We start from the raw sequence: 8003 nt of genomic DNA on the forward strand, positions 1-8003 counted from the left end.
ATGTCGGAATCCTTAGGGATTTGATAATGACTATTTGCTATTGTTTTTTTTACTTGACTTTGGCACACAGATTTTATTATTGATACAACTGTACGATTCATTGTTTTAAATAACTATTCAATGGCTGGCTATTATCAGAGCAATGTATAGAGTACAGCAGGTTTGTCCTGCAATGAAGGCTGCTCTGAAGAGCGGTTGATTTTAAGCCTCTGCTTGCATGGTGTCAGAATTTCCAACACAGCCCTGAATCCATGTTACAGTGAAGAGCAATAGTTACCTGATATTATTACAATTACATGTATCTGCAAATAACAGAAACATCCCTTAACAGGAATGAAATAAGTGCAAATTTTACTTTAAAGGTCATTGAATCTTTCTAAAAAAAAAAAAAAAAAAATGTGCTGATGTGTTAAAAAAATAAACAAAAAATTGCACACTATTGCCTGTATTCTCCTCTGAAAAGCTTGCTGTTATTGTTAACTAATTTATTCCAAATGACATGCAAATTAGATCATTACAGCCTTTAGGATATTAATCCCATATTCACAAAGTTCCATTAAGGTTAAAGCTGGAAATTACTCTATATTAGTCATAACTAACTAGTATTACTACCAGCTTTTGATGGAGAGCGCGAGACAGTGAGAGGGAGAGAGAGATGCATTTGGAAGAGGGCCCATTTTGTTTTATACCTCCAAATAGTTAAACATGCAGAACAGATAGATATCTGGGAAATATGCAAATTTAAATCATTAATACATTCAATATACTATTTATTTGTATATTTCCCAGGTGTGTTACCAAATATCCTTTGTCACACACCACATTGAGAATAGGTTCATCTATTTGGAAGTATCTCAGTAAATGGGCCCTCATTTAAATTGGTCTCTCCCTCCCTCCGTTCCACAAAAGCTCTATTTCAGAGTTTGGATGGGAGTAATGACAACACTCCAATAACACTGCGATATTTCAAAATAACGTTACATTAACCCTACTCTAATGAGCTGAATTATGGACGTAATTTAGCATTTTTTTTTTGAGAATAAGGCGAATAAATCATAACGTCCGTTACTGTTTTGCTGTAGGCTATTTACCCTGATTTAGAAGAGCTTACAGCCGCGGCCCCTTTTATTATCCGATATCTCTGATTTTTTTTCGGGGATTTTTTCCGAATGCCACGCAATTCACCGAGTTCATGCTGCATTCATGTCGCATTCATGCCGGCGTCACCCGCGGTTGATGTGTTTATTGATGTATTTATTGATAATGGTTCGGATTTAATTGGATGGAATACTTCGCGTATCCGCCAGGTGGCAGATATTCATGAGTAGTAATGCGCATGCGCTTCAGTAATGTGTCGACTTGCAGGTGTTTAAAAAAAATACCACAGTGGCCCATTGTAAATTGACCTTGGTACTGAAGAAGTTACAATAATGTATCAATTTAGGCTTTTCATATTAAAAAATACATGCACAGTGTCTGGTTTGTTTTATTGTCCTGCGAGTCCCGACATGAGTGCGCCACTGTGGTCCGTGTTCCAAAAACCCGACATAATGTACACTTATTTAATATGGAGCGCGATTAATGCAACAGATGATAAGATGGCAACAGTTGGTCAAATTTATCAGTATTTCATCGAAAACTATGACTTTTACAAATTTTCACCAGATGCTCATGTGCTGAAGCGTGCAATAAGGAAAAAGTTATGTATCGATCCGTGTTTTTTTCATATTGATCCCGCACACGGTGTTAAAGGAGGGTATTGGTCTGTAACACCAGATTTTTCCCGTATCTTTGATCATGGTGACTTCAAAAGGCGAAAGGTCATGTTAAAACCAACTAAGAAACGTCAGTCGCAGGCAAGCAATGCGCCAGTGCCAGCACCGGCTTCCAATAACGGTCCGACCGTCAGTGAAAACCTAGTGACCGGCAACCCTTGCTGTCTGTCCCCGCCCGGATACCTGCAGCCTGAGTCAGATTTCGCGTACAGATTCCAGCAAGCTTGCAAAGCAATTTCCAGCCTCATCAGCTGACTACAGGTGTAGTAGTCATGCTGTCATCTGTCAACTACGTGTATAATCAAGAATACGGGACTGGCAGTGGCTCGGCGCCAGCTGATTGGCAAAGTCTATGGTGAGTAATGTTGCCGTAATATATTCTGTTTTTGAAATACACTGGCGACACACTTTATTCGAGCTCGGCTAGTCCCACGAATTCGGGTATACTCGGATGTATTGAGGTGTGTGACTGTTTTCTGCCCGAGTGCATTGCGTTATTTTCCAGGCAGGGATTGAAGCATTTTATTCCCGCTGGCTGCAATACTGCACAGTATATATATATATATACTGCATTTCAATTCATGAATTTATGCCATCTGGTAGACACGCGAAGCATTGCAGCCTATTAAATCCTAATCATTATCATTTAACAGATCAGCCGCCCGTCAGCCAGGCATGAACCATGGCTGGGAAGGCAAACGCAACGGGGCTTGTCTGAGGTGAGGAGCGGCGCATTCCAGGTATCTGCCAGGTACATACTGGGTATTTGCTCGAATAAAGTGTGTCAATATCAATGCACAGTCAAGTGATTCTCCTGTAAGCAATATCATTGGCTGAGCAGCTTCTACAGTAGATTCTGAACAATTGGTGGAAAGCTAGGCGCATGCGCATTGGAACCTTCTTGAAACGCATATGCGTGTCATCACATCGACAGTAGGCGCATGCGCATGTGAACTGGAGACGCCCCCCCGAGAAAATTATTGGTGGGACTGACTGTGGGAACTTCTTTAGGGGACTGACTGACCATTACAGTAAAACTTGTACTTTTGTTTTTCCTCAGAAAAGAAAACTTTGTCATCTCATGCGGAAAACGGAAAATGGAGGGATTTCAATGGATAATATCGCTTTGTGTAAAAAAAACACGTACCGTAGTCAACAGTTTAGTGGCCGTTGTTATTGATTAGGGTAGAATACTGTAACTGAGAGCTTCATAGAAAACCTGAAACAGTATGCTGTTGTTTTCTGACCGTATACAATACTTTTTTATATATACAGTATACTGTATAATAAATCCAAAAATATAAAAAGTATGCATTTATTCTACATGTATTCCAGTACATATGTGTATTCTATACCCATACAGCATGTATTGTTTTAATACTCTTGTGATGTACTGAGCATGCCTACAGTATGCCTGGACAGTACTGTACTGTATGTTCTAGAAACACTGTATTTTGTTACAGTATAAAAGGAGACAATGGGACAATTTAAAACAAATCAACATTTTCTTTTATTGGTGGATGGTGTCCAGTACAGTAAGTCTTGTGTGTAAGCCTTGTGTGTGTCTGCGGGGGTGAGGGGGTAAAGCTGCATGAAGGATTAGCTGTACTGTAGTTCAAAGACATGACATATTTTCAACAGGCAGGTCCTCATAATAATTTGATCTCCACACCCCCAAATACATAAAAATCACACAAATCAATCATGTGCAGACAAACGCACAGTGTCGCAGTCATAAGCTACAGCACAGATTGAATATCGTAATATCAAGATGGTTTAGGCAGGCACATGTTCATGTTGAGAAAATACTGTAGTTCAAAGTCATGACATATATTCAACAGGCAGGTCATCATAATAATTTGATCCCCACACCCCCAAATACATAAAAATCACACAAGCTACAGCACCGATTGAATATCGTAATATCAAGATGGTTTAGGCAGGCACATGTTGAGAAAATAAAAATAAAAAATGACGAGAAAAAATGTAAAAAAAATTTTTTGGTCAGTCTTGAACATTTTATCCCACAATGAGCATTAATAATCAACACAGAAGAATAAATCAAACCAGGCTCTGCACTGCACTGCACGTTATACACGTAGGAATGTGATGACAGGAATGTGATTGAAGACAGAAAGCCATCCATTCAAAGGAATGGTGTGGGAGGGGTGTACTGTTGATAAGAAGTTGAAATACCCTGCAGTGCAGTACATTAGCCTGTGTGTGTGCGGGGGCGAGCGAGGGGAGAGCGCTGTATACGCCGAAATGTGATACTGTTACAGTACACGCCTATGCATTTCAACAATGTTCAAATGGGACATACAGCACTGTACTGTTGCGGCAGCTTTTATTCTTACAAATCACAGGCTTTTACCTGGCTTGTTCCTGGAATGCCACGCTGTTCACCTGGAGCATTCCGCACTCCTTTTGCGTTCCCAGCCAGGGGTCATGCCCGGCTGACGCGCGGTTGATGGGTTTATTGATAATGGTTTGGATTTAAATAGGCTGCAATGCTTCGCGTGTCCGCCAGATGGCAGAAATTCATGAATTGTAATGCGCCGAATCAGTAATGTGTCGGCTTGCGTGTGTTTTGTTTAAAAAAGATACTGTACCACAGTGTGCCATTGTAACTTGGCCTTGAGACTGAAGGAAGAGTTGCCAAAATGTATCAATTTAGGCTTTTCATATTAAAGAAAGACATAGACCAGTTTCAGTTTGTGTTACACTGTTCTGCAGAGACCCACCATGAGTGTTCAAGTGCAGCCCGCTTTCCAAAAACCTGACAGAAGTTACGCGTATTTGATATGGGCCGCGATTAATGCAACAGATGATAAGATGGCAACAGTTGCTCAAATTTATCAGTATTTTATCGAAAACTATGACTTTTACAAATTATCGCCAACTCCTCATACGTGGAAGCGTGCAGTAAGGAAAAGGTTATGTAGCGACCCCTGTTTTCACCGTATTGAGCCCCAATTTGTTGGGGGGTATTGGTGTGTGTCACCGGATTTTTCCCGTATCTATGATCATGGAGGCGTCAAAAGGCGAAGGGTCATGTTAAAACCAACTAAGAAGCGACAGTCGCTGCCAAGCAATGCACCAGCACCAGCACCGGCTTCCAATGACGGTCCCACTGTCAGTGACAACCCTGAGCCTGAGCCTGAGTCGGATTTGGCGTGCAGTTTTGATGAAGCTTGCATGTACTTAAGCGATTTCCAGCATCGCCAGCTGACTACAGGTGGACTAGTCCCGCTGCAAACTGTCGACGTGGATGCCGAAGAAAGCTGGACTGGCAGTGGACCGGCGCCAGCAGAATGGGAAATTCAATGGTGAGTTGCCGTATTATTTTGGTGGGGCTGGCTGGGTATTTCTTTAGGGGGCTGACCATTACTGTACATTAAAACTTTTCTTTTTGTTTTTCATCAGAAAAGGAAACGGCTAATGGGGGGATTTCGATGGATAATATTGTACTGTATGCTGATGTTTTCCGGCCGTACAGTATACTGTGTAATAAACCCGAATAAATAAAACTATGCATTTATTCTACATGTTCAGTATCGTGTCATTATGTGTCTTCTACAGTATACTGTACAGTGCCTAACATCTATGGGCAAAAAGAATTTTATTCCTAGGTGCCCTAGAACAGAAGTTCCCACGCCAATTGCCCGTGAACTTGACCGTGGCCCTAAGTAGTTCCCACGACAATTGCGCGAATATAATGTAAAATAACCCGTTCTGTGGGTCTGAGCGGGTTGAAATTTACCTGGTCCTCATGTGGGAGGACCCTTGCCATAGTGGCAAAATATCAGCCTTGCACGACCCCCGGAACCAGAGGTACCAAAAGACAGTTTAAAAGCACATTACCAAAGTGGCTTTTTTTCTGCAATGCAAGTCAATGGCAGAAACCTGAACTTTAACATCACCCTGACTCCGTTCTGTTGCAACGAGAGGGTCGCAATTTGCCATGCAATCCTGCCGCAACTAGGACTACATGGTGACCGAATCTGAGCCCTCTAGGTCGAATAGAACTGGAGTTGTGGGTTCCAGGTTTCTGCTCATTCTGACTTAGCCGGTTCAAAGCTTTCTCCACCATTACGCTCAATGGTAGGACCCTCCTCGCCGGCGTGACCCTTTCTCGCCGCCATTACTGCTCGGACCCTGTTGGGGTCAAGTGAGGGGGTTCCTAACATCTAGGGGCAAAATGAATTTTATTTCTAGGTGCCCTAGAACAGAAGTTCCAACGCCAATTGCCGTAGTTCCTACGCCAATTGCGCGACCAGGCAGTAAAAAAACAGTGCAGCAAGCCTCTACAATTGTTACACTGTCAAAGGAGCAAATGGAAACAATGTGAGGCAATTCAACATGTTCTTTTATTGGTGGAGTCAGTACAAAAACATTTATTTACAAATACTGTACAATGTTGTAACATTTAAAGTGCACAGCAATTCTAACCATCTACACACAATAATACATACTGCAGCCTTTATTAAATTCTTCTGCCACAACACATTTTTGGTGTATGGGGCACAGGGAGTTAAAGTGACTTGCTTTTTATGTACTGTATTTGGGGGTTGTCTTTGGGGGTTTATTCATCAAATTATTATGATGAACTGCCTTTTGAAATTACAGTGCTGTTAACTATTTCAGCCACACACCTCCAGAGTTTTTAATCCCTCCCTAGCCAAGCGTCAATCGGCTGAGTCACCCTATCCTACCAACCCCCTCTCTCCACTGGGTCGTTAACCTTCTGCATATTGCCATTGTGTTCTTAATCCTCCCATAGCCGAGCTACAAACACTCAGCACGCCTGTGTCTAATCACACAATCCCCCTCCCCCAACCCTTAGAGGCCTGTTGTTTGAACGGTAATGCTTTGGAAAATCCCCTCTCGAATTTGAAATGTAAATCTGATGTGCACAGCACTGTGAGAATTGAGAGTACACTGATACTGTATTTCATCAGGGTGTGAAAATATTTGTCAGTCACTATGGTTTACAGTCACATGTTTTAAATACAATACAGTACATTCTTTAATATCTTTAAAATAAAGATATATAAATCCTGTATATACAGTAAGTATAATACAAGTATAATAAAGTATAAAGTATATACACGGTGTATAAAGTATAAAGTATAATACACGGTGAGTACATCGTTCCAAAAACTCATTATGCCTTTCAACAACTCATCCTTTTTGGAGGGTTTTGCCACTTTCCGGATATGGTCCTTCAGCTGATGCCAGACCATTTCGATCGGATTGAAGTCTGGCGACCTGTCATTGGAAAGAAAGGACAAAGTGGGGAACAAAAATGGGACACGGTCTACTGCACTTACTCCGCTGGCGTCTTCACCCAGTTGATGCCGCGCTCAAGAATATGCGCCGTTGACGCGGTGTGCTTGGGATCGTTGTCCTGGTAGAAGCGGTGACCATTGGGGAAGTCGCGTGTGATGTATTGCACTATCTCGGGCACAATGTTGTCTTGGAAGAAAGCTTTATTCATTATTCCTATAGCAAGAAAAGCAAAGTGCTCAATAAACTGCACAATAGTACAGTACAGTGCATACGGTAAGGCAACCCTAGTCAAGTACAGTGCAAGTACATTTTACCTTCAAAGATGACAATTCATCCCGGTCCATGCCTAGAGATGGCACCCCACACATGCAGCTTCCCGGGGTGTTTTGGCCGCGGCTTAAAAGATATGCGACCTTTTTTGTGGAACGCAAATCTTGCAAATCTCTCAAGCGACACAGTAGACTCATCAGTGAAGATGCAATCCTGGAAAGTCTCCCCGCTGTCGATCCATGCCTGGGCCTGGAGCACTCTTTTGATTTTGTTTGCGTCCCGTATCATGGGGTACACTCTGTAATGACAAGGAATAAAAAAAAATTGCAGCACAGTGCAGTACAGTTTGCGAAACAACACTTTTACCTCCTGTACTGTCCAGTACTAACCTCACACGTCCATATTTCCATCCAATGCTGCGTCTCATCTTCTTTATGCTGCTCTCGGATACAGTCAGATTGTGCTTTTCCTGCAGAGTGTTTTTAACCCTTAATGCACTCCTCTCATCATTCTCCTCACTTATTTTGTCCACCAGAACAGTTGTCTCCCTACAATGTAAAGAAATTATATTGTTTTATTAATATGCAGCAATATAAAATGTATATAAATGTAATGTTGTAATATACATTAAATATAAATAGACAAAATATATATACTGTTGTACTA

Source organism: Ascaphus truei, chromosome 4, assembly GCF_040206685.1.
Source record: "Ascaphus truei isolate aAscTru1 chromosome 4, aAscTru1.hap1, whole genome shotgun sequence".
In the NCBI taxonomy this organism is placed as follows: Eukaryota; Metazoa; Chordata; class Amphibia; order Anura; family Ascaphidae; genus Ascaphus; species Ascaphus truei.